A 23,778-nucleotide genomic window follows, 5' to 3' on the forward strand; every position below is an offset into this window, starting at 1 on the left:
GCCGGTCCCGCTGGCCGCCCGGGCGGCGCGGGAGGGTGCCCGGCGGGGCGCGCAGGCTGCTGGGCAGCCGCACGCACAGCCACTTCCAGCACTCGCAGCAGCTGCAGCAGCAGCACTGCCGCGCCTTCCGCCGCTGCCACCGCCCCGCGCGGCCGCGGGTGCTGCTGTCCCTGCGGCCCGTCAACGTGCTGGGCCGGCGGGCGCCGGGGATGCGGGCGCCCCGCAATACCAACCAGTTCCTGATGCGGGAGAAGTATCAGCTCATGCACCTGCGCTCGGACTCTGTGGGCACCGAGAGCGGCGGGTCGGACTGCGAGATGGACCCGCTGGACATGGACTCGTACCTGGGGGTGCTGGAGAACGCCCGCGGGGCGCTGATGGAGTGCGCGGGGGAGCCGGGACGTACCGCCCGCCCCGCGCCCACCCGGGCCGGGCCCGATGCTGCGGCCGCTGAGCCCCCGCAGGAGGAGAGCCAGCAGTACTTCCCCTCCGAGGACGATGTGATGGAGAGCGAGCTCTTCATGGAGAGGGACTTCCACGAGTTCTACAGCAGGATCGCCTGAGCCCTTTTCCGCCTCGGGGGGTGGGAGAGGGTTATTTATTTCTCAGCCATTCCTCTGCGTTTTTGGCAGGGGGTTGGCTAATTTTACAAACGCGTGTGTGTAAACGGGGGGGACCCCCCACGGCACCCCATTGTAAATAAAGCGAACTTTTCTGAAGGCGAGATCGGAGCGGGTCGCGCTTTGTTGGGAGGGGATGGGAATGCGGGGACACTGGGGACACTTCCCTGGGGACACTGGAGGGAAGGAGGGAGGGGACAGGGAGTGACCGGGGAGCGGGAGGGGAGGGCCAGTCACGGCAAAAGTCACGGCGGAAAACTTTTCACGCCTTCCTGGCTCTTTACTACGGAAAAGCCGTTTAATTCCCGCTGGAAGCGGAGGGCGGGGGGCTGGAACGGGTGGGAAGGGGCCGGGGAGCGGCAGCAGCGGGAGAAGCGAAGGGTCCGGGGGTGGGAGCGAGCCCTGCCCGGCTCGGTGCGGGCACAGCAGGGGAAGGGAAACACCGAAGTCATTGATGTGCAGCTGTTTATTTATTAGCGCTCTCTCGCTGGGACCGCGCTCCGAGCCCGGGCACTCGGAGCGGGAGTTCCTGCCCGCACCCCCCGGGAACGGGAGCGCTTCTATGGCTGTCCTGTGTTTGACAGCAGCTTTACTGCTGTTTTGCCAACTACAGCAGAGGGAGAAGTGTCTAGAAAGGGGTTTAAAGGGCCACGGACAGCCGAAGCACTGCCAGGACCGAGTTTGGTGTGTCAGACCCACCGTGCAGGTCCCCAAAATGTCAAACTCCCCAAATCCCCGAGCAGGGAACGAGGAGGCATCAATTCCCACTACTGGGAGATTGGCTTGAAAGAGTTAAGAATTACAACAGGTAATGCATTCCTGGAACTTGTTGCCACAGGAGAAGAGAGGGACAAACGTTTAACAGGAGGGAGATACAGGGCTGGATTTGGATCATTTCTCATCTTTGTATCGTCCCTCGAGGTGCCGCCCCTGCCCTCAGCTCCCCCAAGGCTGTCCCATGCCCTGAGCTTTCCCACACACAAAGATGGGATTGGTGTGTGAAGTTTGTTCTTGGGAATTTGCTGCCCCTCCTCTCACATGCTGAGAAACCAGAGTGCTCCTGTCTCAGGACAAAAGGAAGGTGTGGTGTTGATGTGCAGATAAAGTTGTCCCTGCCCATGGCAAGGGGTTAGAAGTGGATGATCTCTGAGGTCCCTTCCACCCCAAACCATTGTGGGATTCTGTGGGATAGTTCTGTTATGCCCCTTTGCAATTACAGAGGCAGGACTGACTTGTTATCCTTAGAAAGCCATATTTTAAGACAAAATACTTGAACTTTCTAGTACCTCCATTGCAATCCTATGAAATAACATTTTCTTCACCTTTCTAAGAAACAAAGCTGCTGAAAAAAATGAGCATTGTGTTTATTTTCTTAGGAAATAGCCCTGTGGCCTATACATAAAAACTTCAGCTTGTTAGAGGCAAAACACAGCTCTTACTGACCACATCAGATTTATATTAGAGCTGTGCTTATATTGGGAATTTTACTCAGTGGGAAGATGTTTTGGAAGAAAAGTACAGGGATAAATAAACCTCTCATAAAGGTAGATAAGGTTTGCACCAAGAAAAACTGCAAAGGTTTGGTCACCAGCGAGTTTGTGTTTTATTCATGAATCTAGATCTGTACTAACATGTTAAATTAATAGTTTAATGCATTTTTTTTCTTTTCCCCCTGACTTGTGATTTGAACAGGTATGACAAAAACTCACTTATGAACATTCACTTGGAACTTGGCCTTCATGGTGCTGGTAAATTTGCATCATAATATGGATCTGCTTGAATGCAAGCACAGAAAAGCTGGAGTGTAAATTAATAGAAGAGCACAGGGACATAATTACAGGTCACAGAGAATTCTGCCTGGCAGAATTACAGACCTTCCATTTGGGAAGGGAGCCCTGTGTTCTCACCACCTCACAGAGTGACTTGCCATGAACAACCATTTGTGTTGCAGCCTTGGGTGTACATTGTGGTACCCAGCACTGCCCCCCTCCCAGAGGGAATTCTCTTACAGACCTTTCCTTGGGGTGTTCCCTGTTTTACTTAAGTCTGGCTTAGTTGTGTTTTTTTTCCCATTTCCTTCCTTTATCACATGAATTAGGAATTTCCTGTGTTTGGAAAGTATCTGCCTTGTGATGGTGCAACCACAAATAACACCTGACTGTTAAATTTGAAGGCATGTTAAGAAGCTGAAATTCAAAAGGCAACCAACTTACTCAGTATGAAAGCTGGGAAAAGAAACCAAAAGCTGTTGCTTGCAGAAGATCACTGGCCAACAAACTTCCTCATCTCTCAGACTTTATGATGGCAAGTTTTGTATGTGCATCATCATCTACATATTTCCTGTGGCACTGTCCCAAATGTGCTCCATGCACAGAGGTGTAGAAACAGCCCACAAACCAACAGAAATAGTTCTCAGACTGATCAAGGCTCTCTTTGGACCCCGCCTAATTCATATTTTGAATCCTTAGAGCCTCCATTTTGCTTTGATAAATTATTGGTGTGATTGGCATTGTAATCTCTCCTTACAATGACCCACTGAACAGCAGCACTCAGGGAAGGAGAGGGAGGTGAGGAGTCTTATCAGTCAGGAAACAGGTGCCTGTGCCCCAAGTCACCCCAGAACTGCTGTAGGGACATGATAAAGTATTGAATAAAAGCCTGTAAAAACTGCAGCATTTTTAGAACTACTTCCACCTTATTTGCGTTTTGAAGTAGCTTCACCAGAACAGGATTTTTCTTTCATTGCCACACTTCTCATACAGGTGAGCTTTACAAATTTAAGCAAATTTGATGACCAGAACCTTATACATCAAGTCTTTACATCACTTTATTCTTTTAGGAGTACAGCTGGAAGTCAGTTTTAAATATTTACAAACTACTTGGAAGTCCAAGGCAAACAGGAGGAAGGACTAAGCTGGCACAACACAAAGGGTCCTGTTGTAACCTGGGTAAGGTACTTTTATGGCCAGATTGGGATTTGGTAAAATTACCTGGAGAAAAAAAAAGATTTGGTAATATTATGAAGGAGGCAGAAGCATTTATTAGGCATTATTAACATTTCAGCACACAGCAGGTGGATAAGCAGTTTGTGTGGCTGCATAATTGTTTGAAAGCTCCAGCACACAGAATTGCCACTTTTTGTTGAGGAACAGGAGATGCTGCACAATTCATGGAAGGTTTTCAACCACATTCCTAGAGGAAAATTAACCATGATTGGAAGAAAATTGCCAGCCAGTCACCTCTCATCCAACAGTGTGTTTGTCACAGCTCTAAGGATGTTCAATTTAAATGTGGGGTGATAAAAAGAATCTTATTTTTAACTGTCTGCTGCAATATGAGTGACCATTTTGCTGCCATATGTCCCAATTACATTGAAATGGTTCTGGTTCATTTTTTGCAGATCTTGTATTCTTTTCTAGACAAAAACTGATGGCTCCTAAAGTTCACATTTGACCTATTTTATTTTTTTCTGGATCAGGGAACCCCATGCAGAGAAAACCCTTCAATCAAACTGGGTGCAACTCACCCCCACCCATGGCCATGCTGTGCTCCACAATACCCAGCTGGGACAGGCCAGTTTGAGCTGGGAAACCAGAAATTAAAATACCATTCAAAGAGAAGCTTCTGTCTCATGTTCAACAAATCCTTTTGCATTTCATATTATCTCTCTTGTTAATGATCCTTCTATCCTGAAATTTTATATGAAAGAGATCAAATGTTTTATGCAATTCAGAATGAGGCAATTAGTTTAGAATAAAATTTTGATTTATGTATCTCTGCTCTCTGAAAAAGAAAACCCAAAGCCTGGCAGCAACAGATTAAAACTGAAATAAATAAATACACTATCAGGATTATTCCCAGCCAGTAAAAGGTCTTTACCAGATAATGAATACTTTATTTAATAGCAACAATTTCACCAAAAGTTGATTCAAAATAACTAAAATTCAAGCTACAGAATAGTTCCTTTAAATATAAGCCAGCAATTTATGCCAAGAAAAATAGCAAGCTTCCTTCTGGCATTCCTGAGCATATCAGTCAGGTTAAGGAGTTTCAAACAGGAAAGTGCTACAAAAGCTCTGTCCTACCATTATCCCTTCAGGGCCCAGTCCAGCTGGGAACTGAGTCAGCTTTGCTTCAGTAAGAGTAGAAGGCCCCAGAATATCATGGAAATGTGCTAATTTTGCCATTTTAAGGGTTCTTGCAGGAGTGAAGTCAGGGGTAAAAAATGTAACAGTCATGGATCCTCAAGGGGTGAGTCAGGGCAGCAGAGCTGTTCTGTGCCAAGGGAAGGGCAAAGCAGAGTTTCCTCTTTGGTACTGCCACAGAGGCTTGTCCAGGCCAGCATTTCCTAATTTTCTTCCTTTTCCCTCCCCAAATGAACTCTGCCATTCAGTTCCTGTCCCTCCCAGCCCTAAAAGCAGGAACCAGGCAGGCAGAGTGTGCTGCTTCCCATCCTGTCCTCGCCACTGCAGAGACACTGTGAGAAAGAGGACAAGGCACAAATTACAAATAAACAACACTTTGTCCAAATGTGCTTCCAAGCTGAGACTATTTTCATCCCAGGGAACCTGCTGGGTCAGATGTGGCTCCCTACATGCAGCAATCCCCAGCAGATTTCTATTCCATATAACACTTCACTCTCCAAAAGCAAGGAGACTGAAATATCCTTTGGAAATAAGCTTCCCAAGTTTACCAAGCATTTCATCATGGGCCTGTCCTGGCTCTGTGAGGCTTGTGCAAGGTCTCCAAATTTCATGTATTAGAAGAGGTGCTGAACAGCCTGTCTTCATCTAATCTCACTAATGGTTTTGCAACCTCTGTCGCATTCCAAGTTGTCTCTTTTCTGAACTGAAGGTTTCTGCCCTAATCCTCTCTTTCTCACACTGATCAACCCTGTGAAGCACACAGAGTTCTTGCAAGGGTTGCATCTCCTCTCACAGGCTTTGTGATCCCTTTCTCTGTATGAGTCAGTGATGCTATCTAAAACTTTATTGTCTACAAATACACTCTTTGTGTTTGGCCTTGTGAAATTGCAGGTGGCTTGTACTTGTACTTGAGAATGTCTTTCTCCTAGAAAGGTCATCTTATATAACGGGGATCACTTCACACCAACCAAAAGTTATTTGGTTTGTAAATTAGTTTTCCCATAGATCAATTGTACTGAACTCCATGTTTTCCTCTTTGAATCTAAGAGTTGCCAACAAGATGTCTCTGAAGAAAACGCAACCAAGTGCAATTTTAAATAGAATTTTGGTTCAGCATCAGGAAGGAATATTTAATATGTTGCAATGTTTGCCAGGTGAAAAACTTCTTGTGGTTAATTGAATGTAGTTGTCGAGTTAGATTTACCATGTCTAATGTAACAAAATAAAACTGAATCCAGCAGTTTGTAAACAAACACAAAGTACTGGTTTCCAAATGGGAAAACAAAGCAGGAAGGAAAGTAAGACCATAACTGCTCCCTGGTGCTCCTTATTAATACACACAACAGAGAGAAATCTGTTTAATGAGTTGCCAAGCAGAGGAGGGGCAGTGGGGAGAAGGGAGGGTGACGCTTCTCTGTCCCACTTCAGTCACAGTCACAGCACCCCAGTCCCAGCTGCTGGACAAAATGCAGTGCTGATCCAGCTAAAATTCATCCCTGGAGACAACAAGACTACTGAAACCTCTTTCCCAATGGGCTCATGCCTGGTTGTTGACACTGAGTTATTGTCAATGTTTTTCTCACAGTTCTCATCGTGAGTTCATCCCTTGCTGATGGCTGTGAAAACTGATGTAGAAGAGAAACTTTAACTGAGACCTAATCTGGGGCTTTCTTTTGTGGGTTTTTTTGATGCACAGGTTGAGCTCATATTGCATTCTTCAATGCAGGATCTGTCTGTGTATTTCACCTGCTCAGAACAGAAATGACTGGTGTATTCTGATCCTGTCTTTGAGGTCTCTGCATGTTGTAGTTTGGAATTATTATGTAAATTCTCTCCCCTGCCACTAATTCCAAACTACAACACTGCATCACACTTGGCTCTACAAATTATTATAAGAGACAGATAACAGGACACATAAAACAACATGATCCTTAAGAGACAAAGCTAGAAAAGAAAAATAATCAATAATATATATTTTAAAACATCTGAACAAGTGTTATTATTTTGTAGCTTGCATTAAAGTCCATCCAGCGTTCAGCTTTACAGGCACTCACAAGAAGGTGCCATCCTTACTGAAAACTGTTAATACAATGTTAGTGTTGGTGTGATCCTGTAAATACATCATGGAAACCTTGAGCTTGTTGCCTCTTCTCAGCAGAGCTGGGGGACAGATGCATCTGTGACTGATATTAAAACATATTTGAAGAGCTTTAATATTTAAACTGAAAATGTTACCAGTTATGTGTACAACTAAGTGGAGCATGATGAGGGCCATTGTGATGACTATAAACACTGAGTCTGGGATCCTACTGGAGTTTCTGTTGCTTCCAAAGGGGAAAGCCCTCAAAACACACACATCCCAAGCTGTTTATAACCACTGACATTAACAGGGACTACTGCCAGCTACTTAATTTCAGAGATAGGAACTGCCTCACTTCCCTCTGAGTATCTATAAATATATCCTGATATTGTCTCTTGAGTTATCCAGTTGCTCACCTGATCCATCCACACCAGCACTCAGTGCCAGGGAAGCTGAAGGTGCACAGGAACACACACACAAGTACAGAAAAATTTGCAGTGGTTCTCACAAATACCAAGGAAATATTGGATTAAACGAGATCCTTTTATTCCGATTGCTTTGTTTTTTCTGCATCTCTATTTCACTAACCCATGTTATGAGTAAAGGCAAATCTCGTGTTTCCAGACCTGCTTCAATCCACCTTACAGATAAAGCCATATAACACATTGCAGACCATCAAGGAATTCTCTCTGTGCACAAGAGAACACATTTTCTCCCCTCCTGTAACCAAGTACTGCAAAATTTGGAAAGTATCAGATATGCACCTAAGGATGTCTGCACAAGAGGAGCAGGGTAAAGCTCTGAGCCTTCCAGAACATCAACCAGCCTCACACAGAGGTTTGACATTTCCCCTTTTTGTTCAGAGAGGAGAAATGAGTCAGGCACAGTAGAATCTGGATTGCCTTTGGATCTCAGACATGTACTGTTTAATTATTATTAAAATCATACAAGCATAAAAGAAGCATTGAGCATGCATGGATTATTTCTTTGCTAAAACTTACATGAGGAAAGCTGCCTCTAAAGGGCTCAGAAAAGGCAAAGATTTACTCTACCTTTGCCACTCGAACAGTGCAAGTGTTGCTGTCTGTGCTGATCCTTTCATAGGCCAGTGCCCAGTGTATCAATGCAAAATTCTATCAATTAAAAGAAAAAAAAAGAGTTAATCCCAAAACCAGAATATTTGCTTTTATTACTGACTTTATACTTATTATTTTGGGTTTCATTTGAGGAGGAAGCTTAGGAGGAGAATCCCACCCTTCAGGGGTCTTTGGCTTTTGAGGGAATACTTCCAGACTCCTAAATGTGTGCCACTGTAGGGGTACTAACCCAGCCTTAAAAAATTCAATCAAACATTCTCGCTAGTGGTCAAAAGGGATTCCTCATATCTCTGTTTTCCGGAAATCATTTCATGTGTTCATATTCCTCCATTTGCTTCAGCATCCTTCTGCTGCACTGTTCTCCTTTCTCTTCTGGAGATCCCCTGGTTCTCCCCTTTCCTCCACTTCTCTCATTGTCCTGTTCTCTTTACAATTCCCACACACCAAAACTTACTCTGAGTCGGACTGTAAGAGAAGGTGACAAGCAAAACAAGGAACTGCTTCACTTTCCCACTGTCTGGATATGATGATCAAAAATAATCACAACGTAGCAAAGTTTAAGAGCACCAGAAATACATTATGGGTCAGAGCAGTGGTCCTTCCAGCTCAGGATTTGACTCCAGAGGAAAGCACACACCTCCTACTTCCTTCTGCTTGTCCTCCTCATATTCCCCCAACATCTACATTGTTATGCCAACTGCTCCCATTAGTTTATGGATCTGTCATCATGAATTTGCCTAATCCCTGGTGAGACCAACTGATGCAATCTGTCCCTAAACTCTCTTTCTGAGGCAAGGAAGAGTCTGTGTGTAAAGCACTTTCTTTAAACTAGTTTAACTTTAAGCCCCCTCTTTGTTCTGCTGTTTTGTGATTTAACACAGCAGATATTTCATCCAGGAAACACTAGAAACATTTAACAACTGTCAAAAATATGGAGCTATTCTAAGGCTGCTTAATTATCCCCCATTTCCCCACAGTCCTTTAGCACAGGAAAGCTTTAGCACTGCCTTGCAGCATAACCTGTGCCAGGCAGGTCTACAACAGCCCTACCCCAACACTTTGGAGCTCGTTCAGCTGTGACTGGATGAGGCAGAGCCAGCAGGAGCTGTGTCTGTGCCTGTCGGGGCTGAGCCTGGCCCTATATTCCTGCAGCTCTCCATCTCCTGCTTTTAGTCCCTTGAAATTCTCTGAGGTTTGGGCAGGGACCAGGAGGTGGGACCTTGTCAGTAGGTTTGTCAGCCACAGCCTGGGGACTCCTGACAGCTGTGGAAACAAACACCAGTGCAGAGCAGTAGAGTCTCAAAGGATATACAACGAACTTCTGCTAGATATTTTTTTCCTTTTTTTTTCATAAATAAATCCATACTTACATTACACTTCCAACCCCCCAGATTCTACTTCAACACTAGCACATTGCTCCCATATTCAGGAAATATAAAAACTGACAAAAGTAAGAGCTTAATTGTGAAGGAGTATAACAGGAAGGGAAGGAAGAGTTAGAGATCTGCATTTAACCACTTTCACTGGCTCAGCAAACCTGCTGAGCCAACACTGCTCCTCTGAAAATCTTTAAACCAAAATCCTTGCACAAACATGTTTCTTCACTTATAACATATAAGCAAATGTGTAGTTATATTAGTTGATGATCTAGTAATACTAATTAGAATTATAGAAGAGATCTGTGCAAATCAATTTTTGGAGTAATCTCTAATTCTGTTTATCTCTAAACCACTGCTCTGCTTTGCCTTCATAAATAAAGTGGCCAAACCCTAGACAAGCCAAAGGTTTCACACATCAAAATGTAACACCTCCAAAATGTACCTTAAATGTGCTTCAGTTTGCATTATCTGGGGAAGGTCTGTGTGATGCCCAATGCTGGATGCAGAGAAGTGAAGCTGCTTTGGGACACTGAGGGCAGCATTTTGTCCATCCAAACATCAGCCACACACAGCAAATTCTTTCCTCCTCACAGCAGACATGCCTGTGTTATAACTCCCTTTCGGGCCAGAATCAAGTCTTACTTAGGGAAACAACACCTCTGCAACACAAACAAAAGCCCAACACAGCCTCTAATTTTAAACTCTGGCTTGCATAGGATCTGCACATGCTTCTGAGAAGTGACCTGCTTTTTATTTACAGTGCAGTGTCTCCCAACCCGCTGGGTGTTAGTTTGAAGTGTTTAAGAGACACTGAACTGAGAAGGGGGAACACAGGGGCAGTGAGGCACTGGGACCCAGCAGAGTGAGGACTGGGAAGGAGGGCAGATTTCTCACCCAGGAGCCTGCAGCTCCATCCACCCACTGCTGACCCACATCCTGCAGCCTGCCCTGCTGCAAAAAAACATCAGCAGTGCTTTAACTTAGGTTAAAATATGACTTTAACTTAATCTAGTAAAACATGAGCATGAAACAGTTACATCTGAATGGGGGAAAAAGTTGAGATGAGCTCAGTTGGTTAAAACTTGGTTGTAATAATGCCAAGGTCATGGGTTCAATCCCCTATGTGGGCCATTGACTCAAGAGTTGGACTCGATGATCCTTGTGGGTCCCTTCCAACTCAGAATAGTCTGTGATTCTGTGGTTTCTGATCAGAAGGAGGAGTTTGACTTTCAGGAGTTTTTGACTCAGAAGTAAATACAGACTGTAGTGAAGCCTCCTGCCCAAGCCTGGTGCCTCAGAGGCACCCTCAGCACCCCAGGGTAGATCCCAGCACCTTTTATTTCCATGCCCAGGGTGGCAACACAGTCACAGAGGGCCAGCAGTCCCCTCCAGGGCTCCTCTCGCTGCCACAGGCAGTCATGTTGTTAAGTAATTACAGTTTGGATCACTAATTTCACTTGTATAAATTGCAGCTGGATTGTCTGTGATGTAAAAGGTGGCCGAGAGAGCCCACACAGTGCCCCTGAGTCTGCTAAAGCCATGTGCCCTGGAGGGCATTTTGTGAGATGCAATGACCACACTTTCTGAAGAGTCCCTTCAGCACAGCAGGTCCCCAAGGGCCTCTGCATTGGGGATTCACAGCGTGAGCCCTGGTACTGGGAGGAGCAGCACTGAGCCCTGGCACTGGGAGGAGCAGCACTGAGCCCTGGTACTGGGAGGGGCAGCACTGAGCCCTGGCACTGGGAGGAGCAGCACTGGCACTTGGAGGGACAGCACTGAGCCCTGGCACTGGGAGGAGCAGCACTGGCACTGGGAGGAGCAGCACTGAGCTCTGGTACTGGGAGGGACAGCACTGGCACTGGGAGGAGCAGCACTGAGCCCTGGTACTGGGAGGGACAGCACTGGCACTGGGAGGAGCAGCACTGAGCCCTGGTACTGGGAGGGACAGCACTGGCACTGGGAGGAGCGGCCCTGGCACTGGGAGGAGCAGCAGCAGGTGGGGGAGAAAGGGCTGCTGCTGGGAATTCAGATCCCAAGGCGGGGATTGCTGCTGGGATGCTCTGCCTCACATAACACACAGCAAGGGCTCAGTGCTGGGCATCATTAACCTCCTGACTCGTTGCCTCTGCCCTCACACTGGTATGACCAGACCTGTTCATGTTTGGAAGGTGTTTTTTTTCCTATGAGTAATTCCTCTTACTGCTGACCAGTGTTACCCTTTGAATACCTTACCTTCCCACTGTGTAACCTCCATGTGTTCCACTTGGACATCTTCATTCCTTTTCCCTTTTGATTTTCAGCCATTAGCCTGGCTGGTCTTTTGGCTTTTCTTATTTTCTTTTGCTTTTCTTTTTCTGTGATTTTATGAGGAAATGACAGCCAACACATGAGAGTTTTACATTAGAAATGGCTTAACAATCTGGACCTGATTTTTCTTTTCTTATTTAGTGGGGAAAAAGGCAAGACAGGACACAAACTCAGGAGGGCTAGAAGGAGGAGGTTGCTCCTCACCTGAGACACAAAAGAGGAGGGTTATAATTACTCAGATCTGAGCTGTACCTTTCCTGAAGTATTGAAGTATTGGGCAGTGCTCTCCAGCACTAACTTTCTGTTCCCTGTTTACTGCTGAATCAGACTCCCATTATGTCCTAGATTACTTCAGTTTCCTCATTATTCAACAATCCACAGTTCCTTTCCTTGCATTACCCTGGATTCTACTTTGGAAAAAAAAATCCTTGTGTAGATCAGAAAAAAAATTGCCTGGAAAAAAGTATTAAAATTTGGGTTGGGCAAATGGTTGAATGCTTCAGGAAGCATTTCCTTTCTGTTGAAAGCAAAAAAAAAAAAAGGACATAAAGACAAAGTTTTCAGCTTTCTCCTCTGGCTTAAGGTTTATTTTCTATTTCTCCCAGATTTCCAGGACTCCAATAGCCCTGAAGGGTTCAGCAGTACAGCTCTGTCCAGCTCTGCCTCACCTGCACAGAAAGGCCATTGGTGCCTTCCAGTACCTGAAGAAGCCAACAAGAGAGATGGAGAGACTGTTTAGAAGGGCCTGGTGTGACAGGACGAGGGGGAATGATTTCAAACTGAGAGTGGGGTTAGATTAGACATTAGGAAGAAATCCTTCCCTGGGAGGGTGGGCAGGCTCTGGCACAGGTTGCCTGGAGCAGCTGTGGCTGCTCCATCCCTGGAGGTGTCCAAGGCCAGGCCGGACAGGGCTTGGAGCAACCTGGGATAGTGGGAGGTGTCCCTGCCCATGGCAGGGGGTGAAACAAGGTGATCTTTAAGGTCCCTTCCAACCCAGGCTGTTCTGGGATTCTGGGATTCTGTGCTGACTGTGAAGAGATCCTTTGTGCCAGTGCATCTCTCCATGCTCCCACAGCACAATCCACAGCCAGGTTTTCCCTCAAGAACACCAGAGAGAGAAGCAGCCCTTCTTTAGCTGCACAGCGTCTGCACAGCAAGGGCTATTTCTGTAGCCCTCAGAGCTGCTGCACAGCTGTCACCCTGTGGTGTCCCTGAGGTGGAACTGCTGCTTGTGTGATGCTCCTGCGCCGGGATGTGCAGCACGGGCAGCTCCTGCCAGAGGCACACCCTGTGCTCTCTGCTCACACAGCTCCTCTGGTCACCCTCCTACAGACTCTGGGCTGGAGGACAGAAGGGCTGTGTTCAGAAAGCATCAAAAGAAAGATTTTGCTACTAACACTGCAAATGATTAGGTAACAAATGGCATCAAATTCAGAGTGTTGTAAGGAATCAGAATCCAGTATGTTCAGGTATTCTGGACCAGACAGCAAAGCACAAACATTGCCTCTCATCTAGACCACATTCAAAGACTGACAGGCAACTGTTTCCACCTCTGTATCTCATTTTCATACCTTCTGTCCACAGAAGGAGGCACAAAAATCTCACTTGGGCATCTGTGTCTCTTCCCTAAAGAGGAGACGTGTCTGAGCATGGCTCCAGGAATCTAAAAGTAATGAATATTTTATAGTCACATTTTAAAGACATGCACATAAATAAGAGGCCTACCCAAGTGATATTTACCCACAGCTGCTGCCATAATAGCAAACCAAGTTAATTAAAAACATCAGCAACTGTAGCTGACAGGGGAAGGGGCACAGATAAATACAAAATGCACCCAACTGTGATTGCAAACTTTCACTGTGCAAAGAGAAGCACTGGTTTTCCAGAGCTGGCAGCCTAGAACATTTTCATGTGGGTTAATTTACCCATCACTAAAACCAAAATTAATTTACTACATCATTCACTACTTGGCTCTTAGGTCACTTTGATCAAAGCCCAAACCAAATCCCTGTTAACGGTCAGATCAGGATGGCCCTGGAGCTCACTGGTAGAGCAATGAAGGCCATCATTCCAGCTTGGTTAGAAACTGGAGTTATGTGAGACAATTTTGATTATAAGTGTTGCTTCAGACTGTACAAGTGACCCTCACACAGCTCCCTTAACCTCCCCATGCCCCCAGCTGGAAGGCATGGAGGAGGTTATTGCTGAGGAAGGAACACCTTCCAAGCTGGAGTCTCTGAATGATCATCTGTGTCCTAGTTGAGCAGGAGGGACCAGTTTAGACTGTGTGGGGGTGATCAAAGCTGTGTATTCTACCCTCTCTATTCATTCCCCAAGGACAATGGGCTAACATTAGCAGCAGCTGCCCAGGGAGTCATTATTACCTTCACACTCAGCCTGAGGGGGCGGAGCTGCTAATGGGCCATCAACAGTTCAATACCCCCTGGCTCCCAGAGTTAATCACCCATTGTGTGAGTCCCTGCCCAGGGGGAGGGACTGGGTGCTCCCTGAGGGTACATAAGTGGTGGGTAAGAAGACTTTGGTAACTTCTGGTTGGATCCAGAGGAGCAGCAGGACCTCAACAGGAGGAGATCACTGCTCTCACCCCGACCACAGCCCTCGCCTGCACCAACAGGTTTTTTCATTTCCTTTTGCTCTGGACTTGGGGGAGCCACAGGGGTCTCAGCACAAGGGCAAACAAACCCCCTTGGGTTTGTGCCCCAGGACACTGGGCTATACTGCTGGGTTTTTGTGAGTTGAAAGCAATTTCCCTCTTGTGTCAGTGTTTTTATTGTAATGTTATTATTACATTTTAGGTCTGGCTTATAATCTCTCTTGTGGTGAGTTCATTTCCCCTGTTGGTTCGCCTTTAAACCAGCACAATCTGTGAAATGCTTTTGTTTTACTGAGAGGTTCTGATTAAAGCTGTGTTCACAGTACCATATTTTTATTCATATCCACCATTCCAATGCACCTTTCAAACAAGCTTGGAAATTGCACTCGGAATTATAGAGAGACTGCAATACCATAATTTGTAACAGAGCTAAAAAAGATTATCAGGTGGCAAAAGAAGGGGGAAAAAGGGAAAATTGACCTTCTCTGCCCTAGCCCCCCCCCCCCCCCCCCCCCCCCCCCCCCGCCCCAGCTTCCCCTGTAGAACCATGACTAAGGAATTCTGCCTCACTGGTCACGTGACAGACCTTGTTAGGACAGAGCAGGAACTACTTCCTAGAACAGCCACTATAAATATGACATCACATCAATTAACCTTTCTTTTATTCCTCTGCAGGAGTGTTATTACAGTGGAAAGTCTAGATAATGTGCTCATTAACTTTTCCATTCTTTGAACCTGTAGGCTGACAAAGTCAAGCAAAAGTATTTCAAATAGGCTTAATTTTCTCATTTTTTACTTGGTTATCTGCTCACCATAAGACACAACTTGTTTCTGATGCATGAAGCAACAACTCCATACCAAGCACTAACCTGAAATTTTCCTTTCTTTACCTATTTCACCCTAAAGTGGATCATTAAATCCAGGGAGGCTTTTAAGCAGATATTGGAGCTGCAGCCACGACTAAGTGACAATAACGAGACCAGACAGCTTAAAACCTGGATATTGTTTCTGCTCCATCCCCAAGCTGACACCCCACTGAGATCCTTCCCCATTTGCCTCCCTTTATGACACTGCAAAAGGCACAGCTCGTCACAAACAACATTAATGAGATTTCTACTGGGATTGCAATACATTCTTCTATTGGGACCATTTGGACACTACTATTTGCCTAATTATTCCTTTCCTAATTAATTCTACTGGCAGTTGCAGACCTTCAGTTACATAAATACTCTCCTGTGTTTGCTCAATTAAGTGGAAAGATTCCTGTAACCTAATATGTTAACATTAGGATAAAAACACATGCCTAACCTCTACCCAATACAGAAAATCCTGGAGTTCTCTAAAGGAAAAGCCTTTCAAGGCTCCTTAGACCTCTATTTCCCCCCCCACAAGTTCATTATAATTTTCAAAAGTATATTACAAATATTTTCCCCATCTTTCAGAGATGGTGAATGTACCTGATTACCAGTGAGCAGCACAAAATGGTATTTCTGTGGATAACATGACAAGGAGCTTTACTACAACTTTACTACACCAAATGATAGCACTGAGGTCTTTAAAGGTTTAGGGAATAGAAGAGTTTGGGGCTCTGCTACATTATCCATCACCCCCACACAGAGCTGTGGATGACAACAAAAGTCCTGGTGTGTCAGCAGATGGATTTTGGCTTCCTGGTTGCATTTCAGTAGAGGGAGAGAGAACTCATTTACCCAACTCTTTGGAGGAGCCTGCAGCACTGCCAGTGCCAGCCTTGGCTCAGCAAGTCTGGCCAAAATCCACTTCTAGGAGACCCACAGAAAAAAGGATTTCATTGTGCAAAAGGACAAAACTCTCCACAAGTGCCCTCACAGCCCACATGAGTGTTCTCTCACAGTTCCAGCTTCTATGCTGACAGGCCATTTCCCATCCCCAGCATTCCTCCCTGGATCACCCCTTGCACCCCACAGATGAGCTTCAAGGTGCTTCAGACTTGCACCTTTGTTTGATAATAAACAAAGTGGATGAACATCTCCAGTCACTCCATGTCACCGGTTCGCACTCCCCAATGCGTGCACAACAGCCTGTTTGCTTTGGTTTATGACCAGTAATTTACTTTAAAAATTTCCTTTTGGGGCATGAATGATATGCCAGCAGGGAAATACTCAGCACTACAGGCAGAATTAACTTTCATGAAATGACAATCCCAAATTTAGGGACATACTTGGGACTAGTAGCTCCTTTCCATTCCCTCCTGGGTTACACAGAGTGTCCAGGTGGTTGCTGCAACTCAGTTATATCATGGATTTGACATCTAAAAGCTCTTATCAACAAAGTCTGCCATTTCAGCAAACAAGTGTTTGAACTCCCTTGCTTTTTGACAGTTCTCATGATTACTGCACTTTTAAACCCAACACCTTATGGCCCATGCCCAGGCTGCTCACAATGTCACTGTTGGCTTTCCCTTATCAAGGATTATTTAAGTTTCCAGGTGGAAACCACCACTTGGAGGGAGCTGGTTAAGTATTTTACTGAGGTCCTGCCTTACAGCCCCAATTTTAACACTCAGAGGAGTAACAGTTGATCACTATCAGCCTCCAAGGCTACATGACACACATTGCTTTTCAGGACTATAAACAGGATTATTTAGTGTTACAAAACAGAATTAAACTTCTCACTGTCTAAAGACTGTAAAATTATTTCAATATGGATTAGCTCTAGGCTTTCCAAACATTATCAACTTTATCAATGCTAGTCAATGCAAACACTTCCAGCTGTGTCAGTTAAGGTTGCAATTTAGAAAAAATCATGCCAATTAATCAAGATAAAGGCAATACTAACTTTTCCCTGAAGGACACATCCCTATAAGTACAAAGCTCCTGTTCAATTGTTCAGCAATGAAGGGCTTCCTATTACTTGACATTCCTGCTTATTTGGAGTTGTGCAAACAGAACTACCCTACACGTTAGGCAGGGATTTGACATTAGTAAATAACCTGTCTTAAATCTCAACTATGGATGCAGCTTATTATACACACAACCCCCCCAAAAAGGGAAACATTTGGATTTTTATCTTAACAGTTATGAAGCAGGAGAAAATTTTGACAGGAGAAGTATCCATAATGATCCCAGCCTTACAACCAGATTGCTTCCCCTTGCAGTGACAATAAATGGTTCAGAATGTCCTTTGGCCTGTATTCAGGACACCAAAAGAATTCTCTGCAGAGCTTCTCCACATCTATTAATGTCTGCAACCACATTTTCCCTTTCCTCCTGTTTAGAATGCAGCAGCTTTCACACACAGTGCAGAGCACAGCCCTGTTGCCCTGCCATGAGGCAACTCTGGCCTCTCTCCCAGAATCCACCTGCTTGAACCTCTGCCCTGAACCCAGATCAGCACACAGTCCTCCAAACACATTCCAGCAGGAATGACAAACTCAGCTATAAATTTTAAAACAGAGGGATTCTTGCAAATACAACCATCCTGTCCATATTCCATAAGCTGTGCTTTTCTCTGACCACCCATGGAGATTGTCATTTTACTTTTTTACCAGCCTGATCCACCTTCCTGAGATAGTCTGACTGGTGTACATGTAATCAAACTCTGAGCTCAGCTTGGATTTGATCTCAACTATTACTTAACTTCTAGAGTATCATAAAATCATGGGTTAGAAAGGGACCTTAAAGATCACCTTATTCATCCCCCTGCCATGGGCAGGGACACCTTCCAGTATCCCAAATGGCTTCAAGCCCTGTCCAACCTGGCCTTGGACACTCCCAGGGCTGGGGCAGCCACAGCTTCTCTTAGCACACTGTGCCAGGGCCTGCCCACCCTCACAGGGAAGGATTTCTTCTTAATACCCAATCTAAACCCGCTCTCAGTTGCAAACCATTCCTTGTTCTGTCACACCAGGCTCTTGTAAACAGTCTCTCTCCATCTCTCCTGGAGCTCCTTCAGATACTGGAAGGCCACAATTAGGTTACCCCAAAGCTTCTCTTCTCCAGGCTGAAGTGCATTGATTTTAGGACTTGGAAGGATTTGAGGGAGTCAGAGGTGGGGAGACAGACACCAGGATAACACTAATGATAACAGCTGAATTTGAAAGAAGAGACAGAACTCTATTTTTAAAAAATGGTGTCTCTGCAGTACTTGCACTGGACATGCAGACAGTGAGTAAATAAGTACCTGAACTTGCTTTATTCATTTCTGAGGCAGAAGAGGCAAGAATCTCCTGTTGCGCTGTACCTGAAACTCAATCTGAAAACTGCAATTCAGGTACAGTTCTCCTTCCTTACAGGGAAAAAAAAGAAAGAATTAAAATCATTCACCTGGTGATGAGCAGGAAAGAGACCAAAGCCAGTATAAAACATTCAGATATAGATCATCCTCCTGAGTTGTAGCTCCTGCTGTCCCAATTGTCAAAATGAAAATCTACATGTTGCCAGAAGTGCACTCCTTCTCAAACCCCAAAATATGTTGTGTCCTACCCCTCCACCTGCAGTGAGCAGAGCTGATCAGTGGTGAGAAGCACGGGTGAGGATGCAGCAGCACTGCTATAAAACAAGCTGAGCCAGGTATGAAGGCCTGGTAATAAATTTGCTGTGAAACAAGATGTAAGAACAGCCCAAACACACTGGAGCAAGTAGATCTGTATCTTGTGGAGAGTTAAGATGAATGAGAAGACAACATTAACCACCTCAACTCCCTACTCCACTGCAGAGGCAGCAGAGAAACAAACACCATCTAATCCTTCAAAGGTTCAGACAAGTCAGCTCAGCTCACCAATTTCCATCACAGAGATTCCCTCATTTGGCCTGAGGCGGGAACAGGACACTCACTCATCCCTCTGGATCTCTGCAAAAGCAGCAGTGACCAGTGGGGACAGGATCAGGAGAAGCTGCAAGTCAGGGGAACAAACATCTAGTTACAGCTTTATGTATCAAATGAACATTTCCATGGCAACCACTGACTCAATCAGCCCAATTTTCAGGGTTAAAGTTTTACTTAGTTAAGAAAAGAAGCATAAAATCTTAATCTGAGCCTGTTACAAAAGGTAAAGACTCTGCCTGTTCCAACAAACTGATGGACCATAAATTAAAAAAAGAACACTAAGCAGATTAAAGTGTTAGATTTTGTGCATTCCTGTTGATATGTTGAGGCTATACATTAACTCAATTCTGCAGATAAATGAAGATGAATTCTATCAGATCTGTTCAAATAACTGCACTCAAAAAAAAAAGTTGAATTTTAACTAAAAATAGTAACAATAATGCAAAAGCAACAATTAATTATCTTTAAAAAACCCAAACACGATGAATTTTCAAAGCATCTCTTCTCTCTAATTTTTCAAGTTTTGCTGTTATTATGCATCAGGATTGACTGTGCTCCATAAAGTCACAAGACACTGGGTGTGGGACAAAATGATTTCCAGAGGTCCCTTCCAACCATTTTCTCTATAGCTAAGGGACAGATTCACTGGCTTCTATTTTGTCCAACAATTTGTTGATTAAAGTACATACTAATAATAACTTAAAAGCCAAACTTCTGTCCTCACATACTTCAGTAATCACCATTAAGACAGGTAATTTACACACTTAACTTTTAAACAATCCAGAGTCATAGAATTTAATGGTAACTCAAGCAGTACAAAAATGTACATTCAAAGAACTATAAATGATGAGATGAGAGCAAAGCAAACTGTCCAGATCAGAATCCCCCACTAGCAACTGTTTAGGTGTTTAATTTTTGGTATCTTACCTTTTATCAGCAGCACAAAACCCCAACATTTCAACAAATACTGTGTTTTACTGTCTGAAATATGACTTTAGAAACAATTGCAGGGGAATGATGGATGTTTGTGCAGAGAGCCAGATCTAGAATGACTGGTATTCCACAGAACCCTTAAAAGCATCTGGAATAATTCGTTAATGAACACTTCAGTTGAAGGCTTATAGGATATTTTAAAGCTTTCCCATCCTGTAGAAGGGAACTTGAACTCTGAAATGTGCTATGACAGTGTTTGTATCTATTTGTGTAAGGAGGGATTACCCTCTCTAAATATTTTCAGTGAGTTCTGCATGTCAGTGCCTCTCACTTGCCAGCAGTCAGCAGGTTCAGTGGCTCAAAATTGGGTCCACTTTTTGTGAAATCAGCAGTTAGAACAACCCTTCTTGTTTCAGATTGCTACTTCAATAATAATGAAAAACATCTGCTCATAAAAACCTGCTCACTTTCACTATTTGCTCATTTTTGGGCAGTCACTGAGGCTGTTACCTGTCACCCTGCTCTGGCATGGCAGGACAAGCTGACTCTGCATCGTGGGCTTAAAATAAGCTCTTACCAACCCAAACTTAAATGGGGGGTAGGTCTGGCATGAGACAGTTACAGCACTTGTGATAAATGAACAAAATGGCAAACTTCACACTGTCTCTTAAGAATCCAAGGTTGGCACCTTCACTGCTTGTACAGGACAGTCTCCACTTTCTGATCTAAGAGTAGTTTATAAAAAGCAAAGTAATAAGACAGAAATCAGGGACTTCAGATTGCACAGAAGGGATCAGATAATCGTAAAAATTACAATATAAAAGTCTATTGCTATAAACAGGTCTTTTTTTTTTCCTTAGCAGTACAGATTAGAAACACGTTTTAAAAAAAATAGGGGAATAAAAAGGAAAACCCAAGAAGGGCAGCAGAGCACCGAAGTGCACTGACGGCCCTGCAGGAGAGGGACATCTCATTTTTGTTTGTATCCACAAGAACTGCTCCTGCTGCCAAGGCTACCCTGTTGATCTGCCCTATTTACAGGCACGAGAAGCCAGAGCTGAACGGTCGCGGCGCTGCCGGAGCTGGAGGGGAAGGCACCACTCTGTTGGTGGCATTCCCATGGCTGAGTCCTCAGCAAACCAAGGAAATCTCCAATGGCAACTAACTCTGAATAAACACAAAGCACGTTTCAATGGCCATTTAAGCGCCCCCTTAAGCACCCTCATTGCTCATCCTCTGCACAGACCTAAGACAGTTTTGTGTCCACGTTTGACAGTTCTTCCCCTGAATGTTGTTTGGCTTGTTAAAACTCAGCAGCTTAAAACAACAGTGCCCAGGGAGGTTATTAAACCCCAAAATAGCCCTGTAACAATTGTTTAATTTATTTCCCACTGTCATGTACCAAGACTTTTATCTTAGCTCAGAACAAAAGAATTCCAGACTCCTGCCTGTGTTAGATACAGACAGATTTTGAAATGACATAAGGACAACACCAATTATATGTTGGGAGGTTATTTATGAAGAACAGGAAGTTCAGAGGAGGAGGGAGGGTGAAAGAAGTCAAATTGCTTTCCAAGAGTAAGAGGAAAAACATTTTTAAAGGCACTAAACTACACTAAATTATCTTTGCTTCTCTCCCAAGGCCAAAGGCAAAGATCCTGTATTGTGACTCTATCACAAGATTGGTTTTCCATCTAGAAAATTAAAAGGTCATTATGCCCAAAAATTATAAAAAAAACCAACAAAACCCACCAAACTCAAACCCAAACCAACCCAAGTATCTGTCAACTCAACTGCAGGATACATAAAAAGCTGTTTCAGCATCAGCTGGTTGTTCTCCCAGGATACCAAGGCTCACCAAAAGCATGGCATGCTTGAAAGGTCCCTTTAACAGACTCACCACAGCAGAGAAGTTGAGCAGGACTTGAGCAAATACCGAGATCATCGTTTCAGGAATCAGATAAAGAAACCAACTCTTCAAAGCTCTGTGCTACAGCTGCAGTTAATTATCTACTAGAAGAAGAAAAAAGAATAGATCTTTAAGACAGCCTATCAACCCAGCACTGGGGTTTGCAGGAATAAGTCATTTTGCCTGCTCTGTGGGACTGGGTTTAAGCAGATGATCCCCCCAAGCACAAACACAGAAGGGGCAAATCCTCCCTGTCAGGAAGAGGAGCTGCTCTTCCCACTGCTGCTGTGCACAGCAGGTCCCACAGCTCATCTTTTCCAGGCTGGGAGGTCAGAAATGGCCATATATAAGTTGTTGTTGTTAAATTACAGTTCTAACTAATTTAGGAGATTTAGATATTATTTCATTATTTTTTTACATCTCCTTTACAGTATAAAAACTCTTGTCTTTAAAATCAAGTTTAAAGCACTACTCCAATACAGAAGAAACTTTTTCTTGAAGTACTCTATCCTTCATTGCTCCAATAAGGTTATGTAAACAGACATGCACTTTTTAGCATACAGAAACTCAGAAGTCTTTTGCCTCAGTTATTTTCTAATTTTATTTTGCAAAATGCTGGCACACTTGGTAGGTGCCAACAGGTTGAGTAGTTTAAAAGTCAGCTCTCATTTTACTACCTACCATTACCTTCACAGCATGAAGACTGTATTTTGTCAAAGATAAATGACACTGTTCTATGTGACAACACATTTTGCATCACTAACTCCAACAGCTGTAACCTGACAACAAAAAAATAGTTAACTGACAAGTCAACCCCACCAATTTTTATTCATCCAGAATTTAAACCAGTGACTGCACCACACAATCTTGTTTCTTTTGCTTTGCTCTCTCTCCTCTTCTTGGCAGTACAAAACACATATTGTGCATACTCAGAATCTGGTATATTCCCAGTTAAAGAGTAGAATGTGGCACCATCCAAGCAATCCACAATTACCTGCATTGAGACATAAACGCATCATAATTGATCAGTCAGTTTGCTTATGCAAAGTAGGTATTACAAATCACACAAAAGACAAGAAGAGTGTGTGCAGAAGGTACTTAGGAGATAAAAATCTACGTGGATGTAAGGCAGAAAACATGCTTTTAACCTAGAAAAAAATCAAACTCCACAGCTGTCTGCAAGGAACTACAACATGTCAAACTCAGCTTTGCTTTTGCTTAGATCATCTCTCTTGGAAAGGCTGTAGCTCTTTTTTTTTTTTCTTTCAATTTAAGCTTTTTCTAAAGCTGGGCTAGAAAAGTCTACACATGTACATCTCTGACTAGAATTTCATAGAGAAAACAACTGACCTGAGAAGCTTGTGAGGAAGATGTTCAAATGAGTGGCTTGTGACTCTTCCTTACTTGTGTTAACAGCACTGATGAGAGCCAAGGTAAGCAATTTAAAAAGCTGTGATGTTTTATATCCCATTACTCAAACTGCCACATGCAAATCCAAGCTAATATCCCTCTACTAGATGCAGAGTCATTAAAATAAGATCTTGCACGTTGGATGTCTGGTGTGAGTGAGCATGTTTGTGAAAACAGCTGTACAACAGGTACTGCATCAGGAGTGGTAAAAATTCCTCCCTGGGCAGAATCCAGCAGGGAGAAGACTGCAGACAGTTGTAGAGGGTTTTGTTCAGGTGCTGTGTGATCTGTGGGCATCACCCAAGGGCACAGCCCACACAAATATACGCTTTGGAACATCTAAGCATGTAAATGTGGCGTCAGATTTGCTGAAGGACTGAGTGTTCAGCAGTTTGCAGTGGGGGGTAAATGTTCTCACTGAACACTCAGGAATAAACCCCAATTAGGCCTTTTATGGTTTGGGGGTTTAGTATTTTGG

The 23,778-nt window shown here is 44.2% G+C and overlaps 1 long non-coding RNA gene across 1 annotated transcript; it reads right to left on the reverse strand.

Annotated features, from left to right (window-relative positions):
- Nucleotides 1–5,054: 5,054 nt before the first annotated feature.
- LOC139669269 (uncharacterized) lies at nucleotides 5,055–18,488 on the reverse strand. The gene is made up of 4 exons (XR_011697221.1): nucleotides 18,404–18,488; nucleotides 11,554–11,675; nucleotides 7,898–7,978; nucleotides 5,055–5,097 (listed from the first exon to the last, which is right to left on the reverse strand). It is a non-coding gene; the product is annotated as an uncharacterized lncRNA (long non-coding RNA).
- Nucleotides 18,489–23,778: the final 5,290 nt, after the last annotated feature.

The sequence above is a fragment of the Pithys albifrons genome, chromosome 3, assembly GCF_047495875.1.
Source record: "Pithys albifrons albifrons isolate INPA30051 chromosome 3, PitAlb_v1, whole genome shotgun sequence".
Taxonomy (NCBI): domain Eukaryota; kingdom Metazoa; phylum Chordata; class Aves; order Passeriformes; family Thamnophilidae; genus Pithys; species Pithys albifrons.